We start from the raw sequence: 22525 nt of genomic DNA, 5'->3' as shown, positions 1-22525 counted from the left end.
GGATTGGACTGGGAAATAAGATATATGGAACCTGGTCTTTGTGTAGTCTTGGGTCAGTTTTAGACTTCGTTGGACCTGTCTTCTCAGGCACAAAATGAGAGGACCCTGCTAGATGATCAATTTCAACAATTCTGACAACCCTGAAACCAAAGGACTCTCTAGCTCTTTGACTTGGGACCTCACACCTGGATGCCATTTGTTATATTAAAAGATGGTTGGCCCTTCTCCTAGTGGATATAAACTTAGACAAAGACAAAAAACACATGCATGAGGAGAGAGTATAAACAAGAAAGAAGCAGGCAGAGATGGGTGCACAGCAAGAGCAGTGGAATGGAAGGACAGAGAGAGGACAAAAGAGAGAATAAGGAGCTGAGAGTGGCAAAAATCTAGAGATATTGCCCTAACCAGTTTGGCTCAGTGGATGGAGCGTCGGCCTGCAGACTGAAGGGTCCCAGGTTCAATTCCGGTCAAGGGCATGTACCTTGGTTGCGGGCACATCCCCAGTGGGAGGTGTGCAGGAGGCAGCTGATCGATGTTTCTCTCTCATCGATGTTTCTAGCTCTCTATCCCTCTCTCTTCCTCTCCGTAAAAAATAAAATAAAATAAAATAAAATAAAATAAAATAAAATAAAATAAAATATATTAGAGATATTGGGGAGTATGAATGGGGAGCAGAGCAAAGTATTTAGGAGAACAGAGATGATACAACAAAGGTATGTACAGTTAAGTGAACTAAAGAAGAGGTCTAAATGAGAGTATGCAACTCTAATTACAGAGCATAAAATTTGAAAAATGTTATCTGCGTTTTTTTCTATAGTAACAAATACCTGCAGGTGTTTGTTTCTCTCCAGAAAAAAAGCAAAGCAAAATATTTGGATATTGAAATGATAACTTTAAATCACCTTAATTTTCTACTATGGATTTACCAAACACTAGATGATGACATTTTTAAGAGTCATACGTTATCATTAAAAAATAAGCACAAGAGAAATTCTAGCACAGGGCGTGGGAGACAGTAGCATAAATATAACTCAGAGGGAGAGAAGAAGGGAGGACAGAGAAAGAAAGGCTATATTTTAAAGTGACATATATCATCTTCTGGAGTGCAAAGCCCATACATTAAAAAGGAGAGAGGACAAAAGAATAAAATATGCCAACGTAAGTTTAAGATTCCAAACAAGCTGCAAGTACAAACTACAGTAAAAATTTAAGCAGCCAGAGCTCAACAACTTAAGAATACACACACACACCCTTACAGTTCAGTATTCAAAGAAAGAAGCAAATTTACAAGAAAATAGTAAATGTCATTGTTCGTGAAATAACCATGATCACCTCCACCAGCAGTAGCAGCTCCCTAGGAATGTCTCTAGAGAACAGTCATTCCTAGTTTGTACGTCATTAATAACCACAGTGCATTCACGCCTGCTACTGTTACTCCACATGCAGACCAGGAAGGCATGCCAGGACCTTAGTGGTCAATTAAAGCCTAGTTTCTCAAAGTAGTGCGCTTCACAGTCAAGATGAGTTGACCATTGTAAGTGGTTTCCCACTAGAGGGTTTGAAATCCCAGCCTATTCTTAAAATTTGTGGAGCCAAAGCCCCCAGCCAATAACCCCACTCCTCTCTTTCCCAGCTTCAGTTCTATGCTACAGTGTGAGAAGCCTTGTACATACTCATGAGGACACTCCAGCCCACACATCCAAAATTCACACCGAGCCCCAACTCTGGTCCTAGGAGTGTTCACACACACGTAGTATAGTTCACCCTTGAAAAATTTGACCCTAAGAGAGACCCATAGAGGCTCTGGGAGTAATTTTTGGATTACTTAGGGGACACTAAGCTGCTGAGCAGGTTAGGAGTAAGGGTGGAGGTGAGGGTGAGGGTACTTTGGATGGACAATGTCCCTTTGGCCCTACAAAAACTTCTCCTCATGGGACAAGGTATAGCTGGAGAAGGACCAGAGTGGGGCCCTAAATTAAAGCAAGGTACCTGAGGAAATAGTCCTTTTGGGCCAAGGTCAAAGCATGTTACTACTGTTGATATATGTCTGCCTTAATCTGGGTTAGCCAGAAAATCTAATTAGCTGTATCTCATACTCCAACCAGCCAGACTGGGTAGAACTGGTTGTACTACATAGTGAAAATAACAACCTAAGTGCTAAAATTACTTCAAATCAGGTGGTCAAGTGATTTTGATTTGAATACCATGGAGTTCACAGCACAAGAGGATGCATTTCCTTCAGCAAGAAAACCCTAGACACAACATATTAGTACAGACTACCAAAGAACAAGTTAGCATAAAGAGAAGCTTTGAGAGCTGTTAAGTAGTGACCAAGCAGAGAACAAAGTTTTTGTCTCAATTTCTCCTCCCTTACTCTCAGTGTACAGAGTATAATGAGTCGAGGCATAAGGCAAGAAGCTAAATTTAATGATGAACCTTCCCTCTTGTTCTTCCTTCTGATAACACCTCACACTGACATGCCTGCGTTGTTTCCATGGGAACATAAGAAGAACCACTTTTCCAAGAAAGTGTTCTCTACCTCTATTTCCCTCTTTCTACCACCAAACCATTTTTTCTCATATTTTCAGGGTTTTATCTGGTGGTAGTCAACTAAGTAATAGAATAAACTACCTACCATGTACCAATAGGCTAGTGAGTATTACCCGTTGAATGAGTCATTGCTCAAGTTAATTAGCATGATAAACAGGGCCTTGAGAACACATTTCTTCTTAATCTGTAGGAATGACAGAATGTGTATACATTACAAACATGGGATCAGGCCAGTGGGGGCACTGAAGCTTCTTGGAATACCTTGAATACATCATGCAGGCAACTGCCTGTCCCACTGAGAAGCCTCTTCAGCTAGAGAGGGGACAAAGAAGAGATAAGAGAGAGAAGAAACTTGTCCTAACAGACTGGCAATTCAGTTGAAAAGACAGAATCTATTTAAAAATTTTAAAAGCCTTAATAACATTACAAAGCAACATAAAGATGCAAATGAATGAGTTACAAGGCCTTTTCCCTCCTGGTTTATAACACTCTTCCAAAAGTCTCATCTGTCACAGCTTTCCCTAACATTTTGAGTAAGAGACAGAAGACTTGGATTGAAGAGCAAAAGAAATAGCTTGGAAGAAATTAGAGACATTTCCTTCTTTCTCTGTTCCCTCCTTTTTCCAATGCACAGAACTTGGGCCTTTGAAAGATTTTTTTTAAGTTATATGTGCGTCTGTCTTTTAAGTCATATTTTTATTAATGTATCAAGGTCCTCAAGAGTTAGCTTTAGTCTTCCCTATTAAAGGGTGGACAGTGATTCCATTTCAGTCTTTCTTTCAGCTGTTTTTACATTGCTCTGGCCTGTGACCTCAAAAATGCAGGTAATCCTTGGAATCCAAGAACCCCAGACTTAGAGTCAGAAGGCACACATTTCAAATCCAGTCTTAATACTTAGTCACCATGAGGAAGTTGTTCAACTCTTCTTTGAACCTCGGTGTCATTTATAAAATGGGGATTTCTTTCAGCAAAGACCAAATCAAACAGCATGTGCATATGTGGGAGAGCCACAACGCAATAGTGTTCAATTTGTGCGGTCGATGTGAGCATTCATGCCAAGTGTTCTCTGCTTCAGAATTTCTCAGAACAAGATCAGATCCATTCATTCCTTCTGTTACACTTTGCTAAGTACCGAATGTGTGTCAGAACCTCCGCTAAGCACTTGAGAGAACTGCTATAGCCATCCATTGCTATTGGATAGTTTTTATTTTCAAATTACCCCTCTGCTAGTACTGTGGGAAATAGTTAAGAGTGTATGTTATGTTTGCTTGGTTAAATTCTATCTATTTGCAACATTTTGGAATGAAGCCCATTCCTCCCTGGGCTTCTTTATACTTCAAGATTCCCCCAATGGCTATTTTTTTCAAGAGACACAAACCAGCATAGTCTCTAAGAAGTTCTATCTTGGGTTTGATAAAAGAGAATTAAGATATATCTGAATTTTATCAAGCCTGGTTTCCAGGCTGCCCTGGGAGGCTGGAGTTGATAGGGATAAATTAAATTATTAAGAATGAAACTTCCAAATAATCAAAGAAGAGAAGGGTTAATGAGCACCTCACAAAGATAATGAGTAAGCACATACACTGCCAGATCATCTGATGCTGATTCCACAATCCAAATGCGCCCCTCCTCATTCTACCACCACTGAAAACCAAAGTGTAGCAAGAAAAATCTGAATAATAATTCCTGCTCAGTTGAGTCCCTACTTATGATCAAATAAAGGCTTCTTTAAAGCTTGAATACAAAGAACACCTTTCTCCTGGACAATTAACTACCCGAAGCAGTGTGACTTGGTACAAGTTTTATTGGTTACAAATGGGCACTAACATAAGGTTATTGGAAGCATAGTTTACACTATTAATTCCAGGAAAATCACATACTTAACCATCTGCTATATGTAAAAGCCATAGCTGTTTAGACCCCGTGAAAATTCATTGATATAACCATCAGGGTAGAGCAGGAGTTTGAAAACATATTTTGGTGTAATTTTTGGCCAAAATTATTGATTATACAAAAAATGCCTTCTGTATGTCCTTAGAAGCTTCTATTTTACCAGATCTATATTACTATTAGGAGAATAAGTGTCTTCAAAAAAATGGAGGAAAGTTTAGAAAATAACATGATTTTTTACCCCCCTCTTCAAACACTCATCTTCTCTATACGTTATGAAAGAAGAGAAAAACTGGGTCTGTTGGGAGAAATTCCTGACTGAAACATGCATGAGCAGGGCTGGCACTTTCACAACCCCATTTATACCCTTTATGAAATTTGCCTCCAGGACTGTGTGGCGCGCAATCTCTGTGCTATATACAATCACCCTATTGTACAGGGTATCCAATAGTCCACCAAAAGGAAAGGGCTCCTGGTCTGGGAAAATAATGCCCTGTGAGCTAGTTCAGTCCTAATGAGATAAGGAGAAAAAAGAGAAAGTGTTCCTTGACTTTAATAATTAATTATTCAAGAAGTTCTATAAATAGATGCAGAAGAAATATCTGAAATTGTAAAAGATTTGATTCTGTAATCACACAAGAAAGAAAAGTCTTTCCATTTGACTGATCCTTGGATAAACAAAACCACAGTGGGAATGGCTGAGCAAACAGTTTTCCTATCTTCGCATCTACACACCTGGTGGAACATATCAACAAGCAAAGAAAACATTCACCAAATTTCCATTGATGAAACATACTGGGGAGAGGTGCCTTCCCTTTGGTTGACTTTGGAAACATTAAGCCATATAGTTCCAGTTTTTGTTTCAACTGAAAAATGAAGTTGTTATCATAAATCTATGGCATGTAAGGACAAGCCAGCCTGAGGGTAGGACAGGGGATTTCTATCAGGCCACATGAAGAATATCCCTGAACCTCAGTCAGGTGACCAAATGTTATTATGTCTAAATGTTCTTATCCCAAATACTTCAGAAATGCATAGTGAGCCTGCTTTCCTGGGATGCTAAAGAGTGTGTTAGAAGAAGGATCTCTAAATAGCAGAGACAGGCCACGTAACCCTAACATGGGGGCTTATGCTTCAGAGCACCTCTCTCCCACCCTCCTCTAACCATGCCTCCCCAAGGGGCTAGGAGTCTGCAAGGTTGGGGGACATACCCACCTGGGGACCATTCCCTATGTACCCATGACTATGGAATTCCCTGCCCCAAATGGCGCAAAGCCAGCCTCCAAGGTCTGTGTGAGTCTTTACACTCCCAAAAGCAGGCCATTTCATGGCCCAGGTGCACACCCTTAGAACTGAGGGGTGGCCAGGGGCAGCTGTTGGACGGTGAGTGTGAATAAAGTTTGAATGAACATATTGGCTTGTCGGCACACATTCCTACAAGGCTCCTCCAGCTGCGTGGTGGATCCAGGACAGGAAGAGAGGGGTAAGACTGGGAGGCCTCTTGCCTTGGGCCCACAAATGTTAGGGGTGGGTCTGGAATGGGCTAAATTACATACTGAAATGAGTACTATTCAGTGATGCCAGAAAACATCTCTCTCTCTCCTATACTCACAGCGACTGCATAACCATTTACTGAGTATTAAAGGGACCCTAACCAAATGGGACACCAGCTCAACTAGTGAAACCAAGACCACCCTGTGAATTGGGATATAAAGTGATCCCAAGTACATCAAACTGCACGTAGTGGCTTCCTTTATAAAGATCCCTCAGTGACACTGAGCCCAGAGTTCCATACATAATGCCATCCATTGGCATCCAGCATTTTTCTTTCCCATCAGGCTCTTGTTTCCCCCTTATGAGAGAGTGTTTATGCGGGGTACACTCAAGAAGTAAATAAAACTTCATTCTCATCATGTACAACATGGGGCTATGATAGAAAGCACCATATGTAGTTTCAGCTTCTGTTGTTTATCTGCAAAGAAGGTGCAAACTGTTAAATTGTAAATTGGCATCTTATTAAAAGGAATAGAAAATAAAGGGAGACCTAAGAAATCAGAGAACTGTCAGACATTGGCAAACACACTAAAGAAAGTTGGATACTAGAACTCCTACATGAGGGAGAAAATCAAAGCTGGATAGTAAACAAAATTTGTTTTAATTTGCATCGATTCATTGTTCTGCTTATTTATGCATTCAATGGTTTCTTTTTGGTAAAGACCCTGACCAGGGATTGAACCGGCAACCTTGGTGTATCTGGAGGATGCTCTAACCAACTGAGCTACCCGGCCAGGGCCAGTAAACAGAACTTTAAAAGAAAACATTGTGGTGGCCTTTTCTGGGGAATGTAGGATTTAATCAGAACCAGTCAGTGTTTTCCAGAAGCTCACACCCTAGAGGAGGGAATTTCTGGTAAGGCCTAAGGCCACATCCTTGGCACCTGGCTAATGTGTGTCCCTTGCTGCTTCTTGGCAAATTCCAGTAGCCTGATTTCATCTCACAGCTGCTGCACCACACATACGCATGCACACATGCACCCACACACTTTCTCTCTACAGTGCTTCCAGTCAGTTTGTCCTACTGTGTACCATAATTTATGCGAGCAGATCTTAAACATGACCGCACATCACAGTTACCCTGAGAGCTTCTCTAATATACAGATTCCCAAGAAGCACCCCACAGAGACTGAAAAAGCATGTTGGGTGAGGCTGGGACACTTCTACCCTTAGTAAACAATCAAGATGACTATGAAAGCAAAACATTCTAACCCCTGGAGAAGCTCAGCTAGAGGAACACAGACTAGGATGATGTTTGACAGGATGCAGCCGCGCCTTCATGCTGTTTTTCCCAGCCTGCTCTCATGGTGGAGTCTTCCCACATAGACGTGAAGATGATCTGCCCAACAGCCTGGCAGGAGGCGCCACAACAGGCAGCTGTCCTTTCCTGCCACGACCAAGCTCCAGCCAACTGCCAATTCCAACACGCCCCGGAAGGTGTCTGTATTCTCTCCCTTTTGTGAGAAATTATTTGAATATTATTCAGAAATAAAAATACACACATGCACCAAGTTTATAAAAACTTTAGCATGATTCGTTTTTTATTGGTAGACTTTAGTTCTCAATCCAATGATAAAACTTTCCTTGGAATGAAATTTTCACCCATTTTTCCCTTTCTCTCCCTCCTCTTTTCCATCTCACACACTCCTCTACAGTGATCTCTGAGCTTCCTGTTAAATTAAGGATTCTCAGTGAATGGAGGACCAACCCTTCTAGGAGAACACATCAATATCTCCAGGGAAACATGTGTTGTTGTTTTTTAATCCCCACCCGAGGACATGTGTTTTTATTGATTTACTAGAGGCCCGTTGCACGATATTCGTGCAAGAATAGGCCCCTGGCTTCACTCCCAGCCGTCCAGGACCCAGCAAGTCCCCACTCCCCACCCCAGCCACCAGGGCCAGCATGTCCCCACTCCTGCCGGGAGCCGGCAAGTCCCCACTCCCTAGCCGTCCGGGAGCAGTCACGTCCCGGCTCTTGCTGGGAGCTGGCCCGGGAGCTGGTACATCCCCGCTCCCGGGCCGCCTTGAGCCAACACGTCCCCGCTCCTACCAGGAGCTGGTAAGTCCGTGCTCCTACCGGGAGCTGGAATGTCCCCGCTCCCGGGCCACCAGGACCCGGCAAGCCCTCGCTTCTGTCTGGAGCACCACTCCAGTAGCTCCCTCCACCGCCCCGCTTCCCCTCATAGCAGGCTTCACACCACTCTGCGCCTGCATATGCAAATTAACCTCCATATTTGTTGGGTTAATTTGCATACTCACTCTGATTGGCTGTGGATGTAGCGGAGTGATGGTTAATTTGCATGTTTCTCTTTTAGGTAAGATAGAGAAACATTGATGTGAGAGAGAAATGTCAATCAATTGCCTCCCACACATGCCTCAACCAGGGATTGAACCTAGGAATGTGTCCTGCCTGGGAATCAAACCTGCAGTCTTTTTGGTGTATGGGACAGTGCTCCAATCAACTGAATACCCAGCCGTGTAAATTTTTTATTTGGGAAAATGTACCAAATGTTTTATTTATTTTAAAAAAAATATATTTTATTGATTTTCCACAGAGAGGAAGGGAGAGGGACAGAGAGTTAGAAACATCGACAAGAGAGAAGCATCGATCAGCTGCCTCCTGCACACTCCCCACTGGGGATGCGCCCGCAACCAAGGCACATGCCCTTGACCAGAATCGAACCCGGGGCCCTTCAGTCCCCAGACTGATGCTCTATCCATTGAGCCAAGCCGGCCAGGGCTGTACCAAATGTTTTAAAGGATAAGATATGCTACTCACTTTACCTTATGATTCATCCAGAATATGGATGAGAGGACATTATAGTAATCAATCAACTTAAATTTTATGTTTTATAAATAGCCTAATGTAATCAGAAATAAGTCTATGTTTATACGTAAAATAATGTGTCATTAGGTAATTGAGACAGGCTATCAAGTAGAAATCCCTCCTTGTGACTGGAAAGTGACCCTGGAAATTGAGTCATCAGTCTGGCTGCTATCATCACAGATAGGTCTGCTGTTGATGGAGCAGAGGAGGCAAAAAGAGCTCTATGCTCTGGCACAGTTCTCAGGTTCAGCGTTACCCAGTAAAGTATTAAGTGCACTATTGCCCCTTCCCCTGGGAGCAGCCGCTGCCTGTCTCCAGGGATGTTCCCGCAGATCTCCGAGATGGAGCCTTTGCAAGAGAGCCTGCGGACCCTGACAGCTGAAATCTCAACATGGCCCAGGGCGCAAGTCAATGCAAAGCATGGGTTCCAAGTTCCCACCCATAATGCTGATATGACTCTGGAGGGTAGAGAGATGTAAAAGTTAAAAATAAAAAGACCAGACCCAAAATGTGGAAAATGAACCCACATACTTCCTGAATGTGTGCTAAGCTGAAGAAATACTCAATATATTTAACTTACACGTCATTTCTCTTGCTTTCTTGTTCTTTTCACTAAGTTTTAAATAATTTTCCTAAGTGAGGCTAAATGCTCACCTGGCACAACTCATAACTTTCATAAATCATAAGACAGAAGACATGCCATTTGTGTAAGTATAAATTCATAATGAAATAGCTTGAAACAAAGTTTGGAAGAATATGCACAGAGCTATCCCCATTGGTCAGTTTGGGATGGTCCAAGGTTTCTGTTCCTGTTACTTAATTCTCCTCTATTACAAATATGTATTACTCGTATGCTTTTGAGCTTAAAAAAAAAGGAGGTAGAAATTATTGAAGTTATTCACCAATAGAAGTTATCAGCAGCAGAGATTATAATTAACTAGAGGCCCGATGCACAAAATTCATGCAAGGGGCTCGGCCCCCATCGCTGCAGAGGCTGCCTCGGCCACCACCACTGCAGCTTCATCCAGAAGGTCATCTGGAAGTACATCTGGAAGGATGTCCAGTCTAATTAGCATATTACATTTTTATTATTATAGATTATTTCAATTAATTATATTGCTGTGTTATCTGCTAAGTCCATCTGCTAGTTTGAGTGGGAGTATTTGCCTACAATCTTATTTTGAAACATAGCAACAAAACAGTCTGAGATTTGGGGGTTGCACCCTTAGTTATAGCCCATAGTGTGGATAAGATCCTTAAAGGAGAATAGGAAAAAAATATAAGCCAGGCCAGCATGGCTCAGTGATTGAGCATCAACCTCTGAACCAGGAGGTTATGGTTTGATTCCCTGTCAGGGCACATGCCCAGACAACAGGCTCGATTACTGGTGTGGGGCGTGTAGGAGGCAGCCGATCAATGATTCTCTCTCATCATTGATGTTTCTCTCTCTCCCCCTCTCCATTCATCTCTGAAATCTGTCTCATATATATATATATGGCAATAGTTGGGACATTGGGGAGCTTTAAGAAGCTCCTGTCCTTTTCTAGGAGCTGCTTTATCCATCTCACCTACTCTCCTAAAATAGCTGCTAATTCTACAAATTAACTGCTTGTTGTTCAAGACAAAGATCTTCCCCAATAAAGGAAATAAGATGTCTCCTATTGCCGGAAACCAATCATTCTACCACTAATAGAAAGATGTGGCCAGGAAACTGGGAAGGCTGGTCCACAACCTTAATTGTTTTAATCACTCACTGTTTAGTTGAAACATTGTTAGCTGAAGCAGCCTTCACCTCTGTTTGTTTCATATAAATTTCTGTTATTGGAATTTCCTGCCTAAAGGTTATGGGCGTATCCCATAGTCTCAATAAAAGGGATTGCAAGGCCAGAGCAGGTGGTAGTCCTTCCACTAGAGTTGGGCTCCCGCCTGGCCCCCAGTATTTCCAAATTAATACTTTTCCAAGTCTCTTTTCATTTGTGTGCGGCCCTCTCCAGAACCCGAACCCTGAACCGGAACCCTGAACCACACGGGACTTGAAAGGGGTTCCCACATCTGGCGCCTGAACCCGGGACTTCTGGAGGAGATGATATTTTTCGCCTAAGAGCAAAGGAAAGGAAAAAATTCACCGAGAAAAAGGTGAGGGAGGTTCACTGCATGCAAAGCCCACAGACTAACTGCAGAGTCGCGATCTGTAAGTAGGGTGGGAACGTCTTTTTCAGCCAGGCTAATGGGGAAGAATTAGGTTATAAAATAATGTGGTTTCTTATGCAAATTAAAATCTTAATTGGTATTTGGAATTTAAAATCTGTAATAAGAAATGAAACTCCACTGCAAAAACCACCTCTGGTATGGAGAAATTCAAAGGTGGCAGGAGAGGGCAAGGCTATCTGCTCTCCCGCAATGAGATTACTTAAGGTTTCGTTTAAAAATTATAAAAGAACTCGCAGGGAAATGCAAATCTTGGCCAAATTGGGTACTAGTTATTACTTCGGAAAGCGAAAAAGAAAGAAAAAATTTAAGATCTGTCTATCTTTTAACCATGAATAGAAATTCGGCCAGATCTGTTGCTGAAACTTGCCCCAAAGTAAGCAGGATGTTGTTATTAATCTAGGAACTGCTAAATGTTTGACTTGCCAGCTTTAAAAGTTCAAAGTGCAAATTAAATTGGGAGAAATTATATAGTTGTGGTAATTAAATGTCTAAAGTATAAGAACTTATTTTTTGAGAAAAAAAAAATGTGTTTTCGCTGAAAACAATTAGGAATTCAAAATAAATTGCTTATTGGTCTAATTAAAAAAGAGGATTAATTCTGTGATCCCAACCAAAATTTTTCTATGGAAAAACTAGTTTAAAATCTAATTGGTATCTTAAAATAATTATAAAAAGTATTGTAATCTTTAAATCATATATGGGCATATATATATTTGATCGTTTTTTCCATGTTAAAATTTTAAGGCTTTAACAGAGATGATTCTTGGAAAGCTCCAAGGGCCCGGAGTAATACAGGAGATTTATTCTCTCTTCTTAAAGGAAATATTTTTGAAATTTAACTGATTGATACTTGAAATCGCATGGAAAGCTTTATCAAATAAAAATTAATAACTATATTTTACTTTTAGATGTTATAAAGGTTTTGGTCTTTAAAATAGGGGACTATCACTACTTGCTCCTGGGAGAGGTGCAAAAAATGTAACTAAGACCTTGTCTATACAAAAAGAAATTGCCAGCCAGTTTGAAATTGAATTGCCATGACCTAGAGCAAAGAATATCCTTACATGATATTATTCTACAATGTCATTATAATTTTTGATATTTTACAACAGCATATTGAACAATTATCCCAAACAAACTTACAAACTAATTCTTTGCATGTTAGGCAGCAATTTAAAAAAGGACATGAAAGGATTTAATCCCTTCCAGAAAGGAATTGAGGCCTCCCTGGGAAGGCACTTGAGCATTCTATACTGGCCTTTTTGCCAAGAGGGACCCTCCCACAGCTGTTGCCTGACCTTTCTGTTTATGCTGAGGTTAAAAGCCTCGTGATGGCTGGTACCATGGATCTGTCTCTGTCCCAATGGCATGAGCTGGGCCCTCTCTGGAGAAGAAACCTGGGTTTCCCAAGATATGTGATCAGTGCCGGGGCCCTGCCAGCAGGCAAGGGGATCCCAAGGCAGGTGCTGGGTGTGGAGGCCACGGGGGCATAGGCTATCAAGGAGACAGAACCTCACCTCACATCACCCTGCTTGGCCCCGGAGGATGACTGGTTAGCCAGAGACGGGTAAGATTCCTCAGGGAAGGAAGAACATAAGACAGGCACAGTTGCAGAGGGGCCATCAGGAGAGAACTTGGGGATCAACAGAGGTGGGGCACAGACCCTCACCCCCCCAACCTTGCAGGGGCTTGAACCCTCGCCCCGTCTGAGGGAGGTCTCCTGCCCCCATGGCTGCTTCGCGCTTCCCACACCCAGCTCAGATCGGGACCCAGGTAACAGAGCCCAGCTCAGATTGGGACCCAGACAGACTTGGCCAACAGCAGTTGCCCTATATCTAAATCCAGCCTAGCACCAGAAATGCTCAGGGCCTACTCAAAGAATGCAAATAATCCTTTCCATTAATATTTACAGGGTAAACTAAGATTGTTAAGAGTATTAAATTTGACAGTAAAATAGAAGCCAAGTTTTCAGATTAATTTAAATTGGCTAATTGAAATAAGTGAATATTCAAGAAAATTTAATTGTACTGGACAAAAAGCTGTTCCTAAACTATTAACTAAAATTTCTATTGGTAGTTTCTCTCATGGTAAATTTGTTTAACATGCAAAGAACCTAAAGCAGTCATATTTTTGTGCAAAAAAATTAAAATTTAAAGTTATCAAGACTGCATTATAAAATTTCCAAAAGCCTCCATTAGTCAAAAAAGGGGGCGATAGTGGAAAAATAGCATGTAAGGAAAAATATTCTGCAAGAAAATTACATCTAGAAAATTTTTACTTTAAAAAATTTTAATTTTCATTTGTAATGCTAACAGCAAGACACCAATGAAAAACATACATGGTATCAAAATAGGCCAAAGGAAAATCGTCTGGGCAAAAATAAAAAGGATCCCAAGTAAAATTTATAGAAAAGATTCCTTTATTAACTTTTGGTCGAGAGTATGTTTGTATATTTTCAGAAAACAACTACAAGACCATGTGGATTCCTGCAACAGAGAGGAATTGCGACAGGTCTGCTCCAACCATGAAGACAAGAGGAGAAACAGTCTAGAGATGGAAGACGCTGATGATGCCTTGCCATGCTAGCAGTCAGCAGCTGTGCGTCGCTGCAGGTTGCCCAGGACCAAACCAGAGAGGGTCGGACCTGCATTGCCACCATCCAGATATCATTGCTGACGTATACACATAAGGAACTGTTTGACACTGAAAGGGACTCAGAATTGTTTGACACTGAAACTGATACTCAGAACTGTTGGACATTGAAACTGATACTCAGAACTGTTGGACATTGAAATTGGGACTCAAACATTTTTTGTTCTTATGTGTTTATTTCTGGTCTGCAGATGCAAGATTTTTTTAAGGAAAGAAACGGGGGAGATGCCGGACACCAATCATTCTCCCACTAATAGAAAGATGTGGACAGGAAACTGGGAAGGCTGGTCCACAACCTTAATTGTTTTAATCACTCACTGTTTAGTTGAAACATTGTTAGCTGAAGCAGCCTTCACCTCTGTTTGTTTCATGTAAATTTCTGTTATTGGAATTTCCTGCCTAAAGGTTATGGGAGTATCCCATAGTCTCAATAAAAGGGATTGCAAGGCCAGAGCAGGTGGTAGTCCTTCCACTAGAGTTGGGCTCCCGCCTGGCCCCCAATATTTCCAAATTAATACTTTTCCAAGTCTCTTTTCATTTGTGTGTGGCCTTCTCCAGAACCCGAACCCTGAACCGGAACTCTGAACCACGCGGGACGTGAAAGGGGTTCCCACATCCTATCAATGAATTTAAAAATGCATTCATTCAAAAATTAGAGTCACAATGACATTGCAGTTATATAGTTCTTCTTGCTTCCACTTTTAATAGAGGCTATCAGGCAGAGGCAGATACCAAATGTTCTCTAAGGGGATTTAAACTGGCTCTATTAATCTCTCTTGGACTTCAAGACAATGTTTAAAAAATAAATGTCTGGCTTAATATTTTACAAAAGCTCCTTTTAAAACATTCATGTTTCTTCTGTGCACCAAAAGAGACAAATTTTGTATTTTGGTTCTAAGTCAGGAGCAACTAAAGATGGAAATCACTCAAGGCAGCCTCCATCTCTTCATCTCGGTCACTCAGTAGCTTGTTTGATCACACTTTAGGTCCCATTATCTTCCAGATCTGACATTTTGATATACCTCTCTCTAGCTATCATCTCAAACCTTTCCTATCACTTGCTGTCTGTTGAATTCATCCTGCACCTTTATTGATCTCTCCAGTCTGTTCTGCTTTCTCTTTTCGTTTTTTCCCAGACATTTTAAATAAGGATACACATCTCCATCCTCATCCCTATATAATAGGGCCTAGTCAGAGAAAAACATGGCACATCCTTTTTAGCTGTTTATTTTACTCAATAATAAGTAGGTTAATACCTAAATTTAAACAAACACATATCCATAATGGAATTTTAAATAATCTACCTAATAAAAGAGTAACATGCTAATTGACCGTACCTTCGTGGCACCCACCAGTCAATCAGGAGTAAGTATGCAAATTAACCCAACAAAGATGGAGGGTTAGTTTGCATACGCATGCTGGCCATGGGTGGGGTGGGATGCTTGCGTCACCATGGCAACGACGCAGGCATTCCGCACCACCCCAGCTGCTCCAGGCCTCTGGGCAGCGTGAGAAGGCAGAAAGGCGGTTCTGGCCAGAGTGAAGGCAGTGCCGGCAGCCAGGGGAAGGAAGGCCCATTCTTGCATGAATCTTCGTGCATCAGGCCTCTAGTTTAAATATAAAATTCAAGACTTTAGGATTTTCAATATTCCTTTTTTTTTTTTTAAATAATAAAGGCCTTCTATTTGGTTTTTCTATGTCATTACAAAAACACGATATCGCTGCGCTCAGCAACATCCTTTCCAGGCTTGCCTTACCCTATAACACTGTTCCTTTAGGAAGCTCCTGCCCCTTTCCAGGAGCCCCTTCATCCAGTCAGTGCAGTCCACCTCCCTGCTTCACACAGACCTCCCAGCATGCTCTGCCCATCACTGCCCGCCCTCCATCTGCCAACAGAGAATGAGAGTGGAGGGGAGGCAGTGGGGGAGAAGTTCCCTCGATGCCTCAGAGCTGCACCCAGGAGTCCAAGTGCTCAAATGAATGACTTTGTTTTCAATTCTTTGCCTTTTATTTTTTTAAGGGGAAAAAATTAGGCTTTTAACAGGATGTAGAACATAAGAAATATAGTCAATAATATTGTAATAACTGTGTATGGTGCCAGATGGGTACTAGACTTATCTGAAGGATCACTTTGTAAACTATATAAATGTCTAATCACCATGCTGTACATCTGAAGCTGATATAAAATAATCTGAATGTCTACTATAATTGAAAATAAAAATAAAAAAAAACAGAAATCTTACCTAAAAGGATTACAGTCATCCACCACTTAACGATAGGCATATGTTCTCAGAAATGTGTCATTAGGTAATTCAGTTCTGCAAACATCATAAAGTGCACTGACATAAATCTAGATGGTAATTCGGACTACTGTAATTGTATATGCTATACTGTTATACGCTTGGCAGCACAGATTTGTTTATACCACATAACCACAAACATGTGAGTAATGTGTTGCACTATGATGTCATGACGGCTGCCACATCAGTAGTCAATAGGAATTTTTCAGCTTCATTACAATCATATTAGACCACCTCATATATGCAGTCTGCTGTTTATCAAATTATTGTTATGCCACTCAGACTGTATTTAACTCCTTACTTAGAAAGTTCTAGGTAAAAGGCAAAACCTGGATGCTTAAGAGGAATGGAAATTGAATTCCATTTGCCTTTCAAGTCATCTTTCCCCTGATGTCACTCTCCCTTAGCATCTGGTCCTTCTCCTTCCTCTGGCACACGTCAATTTGGGGCAGATCAGGCTTCAGATCCAGCTTTCATCTCTTCCTCTGACTGACAGAGACTGCATCTCAAGGGAGGTTAAGTGACTTGCCAAAGGTTATGTTGTTCTAAATTGACTCCAAGTTTGTTACTGGGCTTATTTGATCCATGACTGGAATTTAGGACCAAAGTCTTAAATTTGGGAGTTGTACACTTAGTTATAGCCAGAAGAGTGGATAAGATACTTAAAGGAAAATAGGAAAAAAAATATAAGGCCAAGGTTGGGCCATTGGGGAACCTGCATTTAGAGGACACAGTAAGTCACTTTATAGTACCCAAATATGGCCTTCCCATTCAACTCCAGGTGGTTACTTTCTAAAAGTCATCCTATTGTGAGGAACGTGAACATTCATCACTCTTGAGTTAGACCTAAATAAAAGAAAGGCCCATTGTTTTTTTTTTTTCTTTCATTCATTCAGCAAATATTGATTGAATGTCTAGCAGATATCAGAAATCATTTTAGGAGCTGAGGCTTCATTAGTGTACCAACAGTTTAAGTCCCTGTTGACAGAGAATTTGTCAGAACTACAATTACATTTGTAATCTTGCAATATCTGAAAACTCAGACTTCCTAGAACAAATTATTTATCCCCTATGAACTTCACTTCCCCATCTCTTAAATGGGAATATCAAAACTTGACCACCTACATCACACAGACTGCAGTGAGAAGTGGGTGAAATTTCATCTATCAAGTACCTAGTGTAGAGCCTCACATTCGCAGATAATCAGCAAGTGGTAACACGGGATTATGGTTGCACACTACCCTAAAACCCAGAGTTACCATTCATTTGTCCTTCAGAACTAAACCTTGTAAATAACCCTGTCACCATGGCCTAAATCTAGTCATTCAGATACACTCTTCACGATTTTCTATTTCTCCTACTTCTGCATTCAGCTCTGTAGTATACGCAATACTTTATCCTTACTTCAAGCAATAACTATAGAATCATAGGCTTTATATTGAAGTTTTATATCTTGCCTGATACACATTAAATTCATAAGTAATTATTAAAATTTAGAAGGTCCATTCATAAGACATAGCACCTAAAATGATCTCAGATATCACTGGAAGTGTGCTGGGTCTACTTTGGGAAACACTTCTCCATATGCTCAAATTTGCAAAGCTGATCTCAATATCTAAATTGAGATTATCTAAATGAAACACATCTTGGAGAGCTCCAGAGTCTGCCATCCTCTCAGCCTCCACTGCTGCTCTCCTGAGGCAAACCCTCAGCATCTCTCTCTAACACAACTGTCATAGTCTCACAGCTTCTACTCTTAAAACCAGACCATGTCTCTCCCTGCCCTGAATCCACCAATGAATTCCTAACTCACTTAGAATAAATGCAAAGACCTTACTGTACTGTATAAAAGCCCAAATGACCTTGCCCCTGCTCTTTATCCCAGCACATTTCCTAACACTCTTCCCAGCAGATGTGTGATTGCAGCCACATTGAATATTCAGGAAGCCTTTGCATCTGCTTACAGCATCCTTCCCAGATCATCAAGGCTCACTGCCTCGCTTAGGAGGCCTTCCCTGAACACCAGCTTACTCGTCCATCACTGTCTACCTGCTCACTTTGCTTTATTTTTCCCATAACTTATCACTACCAATCATTAAAATGAGCTATTCATGTATACGTTTACTGTCTGTCGAGCCCTATGAGATTGTAAGTTCCTAAAGCTTATATACAATGTTTATACACAATACATATTTTGTCTACATTGTATACTACTATTTTACTAATGCCTAAGTAATAATATGTAATATGTAATAGTAATATGGAAGCCACTCAACAAATATTTATTGATTGAAGACATGAATGGACGTACAAATGGTGAATAATGAGTATTCTTTGAAACATGTCCAGTTTGAGGTTTCTCCAGGACTTATAGAGTGGGCAATAAGAAATAAAATCCTGGAATTTATGGGAACAAGAACATGTGAAAGCAAGAGTAAAGATGCATGAACCCACCCACAAAAGTCCTCCAAATGCTAGTGAAGTACTGGCCTTAAATACAGAAATTTGTTGGAAACAAATAGCACTTAATTTGGTTATAAAGAGGGGCGGGGTGTAAGTAAATAAATAAAATAAAAATTTTATTTTAGCCTTTAATGATAAGCTACTCCCTCACCAAGCTTTATAAACAAGTGCTGAAAAGTGACTATGTAGAATTGGGTGTTTGTTTGTTTTTCTGTCCAGTCCGTATAAATGCTAGTAAACAGAAAAACTGCCAAAACAGAGGTTACTGAGATGGAGGAAAAGTGTGAAATGGCAGCTGGTTGAGGCCCCAATTCATGGCTTCCCTAAATCTATACCCTTTGACCCATAACTTTGTATTCCTTCACTCTGACCCTGAGTTCCACCAGGACTTGCTTTGACAGGTGGGATACTAGCAATTGTAACACAAATAGAGCTTTAAAAAGCACATGTGTGTGGCCACCTGCCCTCTGGTATAATTGTGCTTGTCTGCTTTTGGACCCCAACCATGAGATCATGTCTGGACTCACCTACTGGAGGGATGACAATAGAGATGAGAGACATGTGATAGAGAGAATACTGAGTTTTCCCAATCAAAGGTGTCTTAGGCTGACAGCCAACCACCAATGCATGAGTAAGGCCAGCTAAAAAGTATCAGAATCTGGCTTAGATACTGAATTTCCCTGGCTAACCAGTAGACCAGCGATTTTCAACCAGAGTGCTGCAAGAGGCACATTGGTGTGCTGAAAGAATGTTTAAGGGAAAATAGAGATGGCAGCATAGTTAAATGCCTGTACTCGTCACCTCCCACTACCACATCAAAATTACACTAAAATACAGAACCATCATGCCCTAACCGGTTTGGCTCAGTGGATAGAGCGTCGGCCTGCGGACTGAAGGGTCCCAGGTTCGATTCTGGTCAAGGGCATGTACCTGGGTTGCGGGCACATCCCCAGTGGGGGGCGTGCAGGAGGCAGCTGATCGATGTCTCTCTCTCTCATCGATGTTTCTAACTCTCTATCCCTCTACCTTCCTCTCTGTAAAAAATCAATAAAATATATTTTTAAAAAAAAAAAATACAGAACCATCATCCAGAACCGCTGGAAAGCTGGTTGAATGGAAGTCCTACAACTAGAGAAGTAAAGAAGAAAGCACACTGAGACTGGTAGGAGGTGCCACATTTTTAATCGGGAGGGAGATTGTCTCTGCGGAGGCCACCCGGAGGAGCAAGGGGTCCCAGCCCCACACCAGACCCCCAACCCAGGGTCCCAGAGCTGGGAAAAGAAGTCCCTATGGGCTGTAAAACCAGTGCAGATTGGGGCTCCATGACACAGAGGCTGCTGGAGACCAGCTGTTCCTCTTAAAAGGCTGGCACCAGGTTGAGGCTCTGGGCAACACAAACACATACAAGGAGGAACTGGATTGTCTGGCATTGGGGCAGGAACTCAGAGGTGGCTTTCTCTCAGACGGAGGTGCTCACAGGGATCATTGTTCCTATGCTGGGACCTCCCTGGTCATAGGGCTGACTGGAAGCCATTTCTGTTTGCTCCTCCCTGGTGATTCCCTAAGACCTGGCCTCATCCAATTTACAGCCTCACCCAAGCTGTGTGCAGCAGCTTTTGCATATGAATGGTCTGTCCTTGCTCAGGCTAAAATTTCTCAAACAAGCTGTAGCTGGGTCAGGGAGCCCCAAACCTATCAATAAAAGGCCCAAGACCTGGCACCATCACCAGCATGCCTTGCTTCATAGCTGGGCCTTGACTGGGCACTGCCAAACCAGATACAAAGAGAAGGAATCTGCAGATCTCTCAGTAGCCCCTGTTGGGTGTCCCCAGGCAGTAGCTGACTTTGCACCTCCCTGGAGACCCAAGAGCCAGTGTACCCAGTGGTCAGTGTCAGACCATACCAGATTATAACACTTCACATCCATAAGCAACACACTCAAGGTACAGACTCAGTGAGCACCAAAGCCCCACTGAAGCAAGTCCTGCTCCATAGGGGTGTCTCCTGCACAGCAGCTCTCCCACTATAATTGCAGCTGGTCCTCACGGACAATTGGCCTGGATATCAATTCCTCCCAGTGACACCAACAGCAATCAAGTGCACCTAGATCTCCCAGCTCAGGTGACTGGGAAGGCTGAATCACTGGGCCCTAAAGAATACCTACTACACAAGGCCACTCTACCAACTCAAGGAGGCATAGCAGTTCTACCCAATACATAGAAAAAAACACAGGGAAGCAGCCAAAATGCAGAGACAAAGAAACATGTCACAAATGAAAGAAATGGAAGAACGCAAACTACTGGATATAGAGTTCAAAACCACGGTTATAAGGTTACTCAAGAATCTTCTAGAAACCTCCAAAGAAATGGAAAAGGACCAGTCAGAAAAATAAGCATACACTGACTGAAATAAAGAACAACATACAGGGAGTCAAAAATAGAGTAGAGGATTCTGAGAATCAAATCAACCACTTGAAATATGAGGACAAAAAACACCCAACCAGAAGAGCAAAAAGAGAAAAGAATCCAAAAATATGAAGATAGTGTAAGGAGCCTCTGGGACAACTTCAAGCGTACCAACATTCGCATTATGGGGGTATCCGAAGAAGGGAGAGAGCAAGATATTGAAAACTATTTGAAGAAATAATGACAGAAAACTTCCCCTACCTGGTGAAAGAAATTGACTTACAAGCACAGAGAGAATTAAACAAGAGAAACCCAAAGAGGACCACACCAAGACACATTATAATTAAAATGCCAAGGGCAAAAGACAAAGAGAAAATCTTAAAAGCAGCAAGAGAAAAGCAGTTAGTTACCTACAAGGGAGTGCCCATATGACTGTCAGCTCATTTCTCAACAGAAACTATGCAGGCCAGAAAGGAGTGGCAAGAAATAAACAAAGTGATGAATAGCAAGGACTTAAAACCAAGATTACTCTACCCAGCAAAGCTATCATTTAGAATTGAAGATCAGATAAAGAGCTTCACAGACAAGAAAAAGCTAAAGGAGTTCATCACCACCAAACCAATATTATATGAAATGTTGAAGGGTATTCTTTAAGAAGAGGAAGAAGAAAAAGAAAAAAGTCAAAAATATAAACAACAAAATGGCAACAAATACATACCTATCAACAATTGAATCTAAAAATCAATAGAAATAAATACTAAATCTAATAAACAGAATAAATTGGTGAATAAAATAGAATCAGAGGCATGGAAATGGAACAGACTGATGATTCTCAGAGAAGGGGGGTGGAGGGCCGGAATAGATTAAACAAAGATCTTATATGCATATATGCATTACCTATGGCGGTGGGGAAGGCCTGGGGTGGGGCAGGAACCTAGTGGAGGGAGGCAGTGGGGGGAAAAAGAAGGGACATCTGTAATAATCTCAACAATAAAGATTTTTTTAAAAAAGAGTTTTTAAGACATGAAATACCTAACAATTTAGTCAGGGGCACTGACGTCTTTTCCCTTTGATTTTCAAATTAAAAAATGACAATCGCCAACACAATAGCTGTCTAGTGTGAATGAATCCAAATTAAATCTACATTGTATTTTTTGTCAGATCAGCAAAAAAATGTTTTTTTTGGTGTGCCACAGAATTTTAGTAATTAATGTGTGACATGAGATGAAAAATGTTAAAAATCACTACAGTAGACACATAAAAATAATAAATAGTTATCATTTTAGGACATTATGTTTTGTAGTAGTTTGTTACACAGCAATTGCTAACTGATATAACTTGCATAATAACCAAGAGTTTGAAAGTAATGTTGGGGATCTCCCTAAATTCAAATTCAAGATCACAATGTTAAAATATTTTCCCTAAAAGTCAAAAGAATTAAAATGACAAGTTACCTAAGCAAAAAGAGGTCTTAATGTTCAGTTTAAAATTTTTGCAATCATTTGAAAACAGCAAGATTATGTGGAAATATGTTCAACATAATTGCACTTCAAAACTGAACTATTAGCATCTACTTAAATTATAAAAGTGGAGTGATCATTTACAAGTATAAATATCTTACACCCAGTAGACTGTTGTTTTTCTTTGTGGACTCCAATAAAAACAAAGTAGA

General features: G+C 41.1%; 1 long non-coding RNA gene across 1 annotated transcript in view; it reads right to left on the bottom strand.

Annotated features, from left to right (window-relative positions):
- The window catches only part of LOC308255016, a 417404-nt gene that overhangs the window by 384583 nt on the left and 10296 nt on the right, over positions 1-22525 (bottom strand). The window lies entirely within an intron of this gene.

The sequence above is a fragment of the Plecotus auritus genome (genome assembly GCF_963455305.1).
Source record: "Plecotus auritus genome assembly, chromosome: 7".
NCBI lineage: Eukaryota > Metazoa > Chordata > Mammalia > Chiroptera > Vespertilionidae > Plecotus > Plecotus auritus.
Note: the sequence above shows the minus strand (reverse complement) of the source record. Positions and strands in the feature narration are given on the sequence as shown.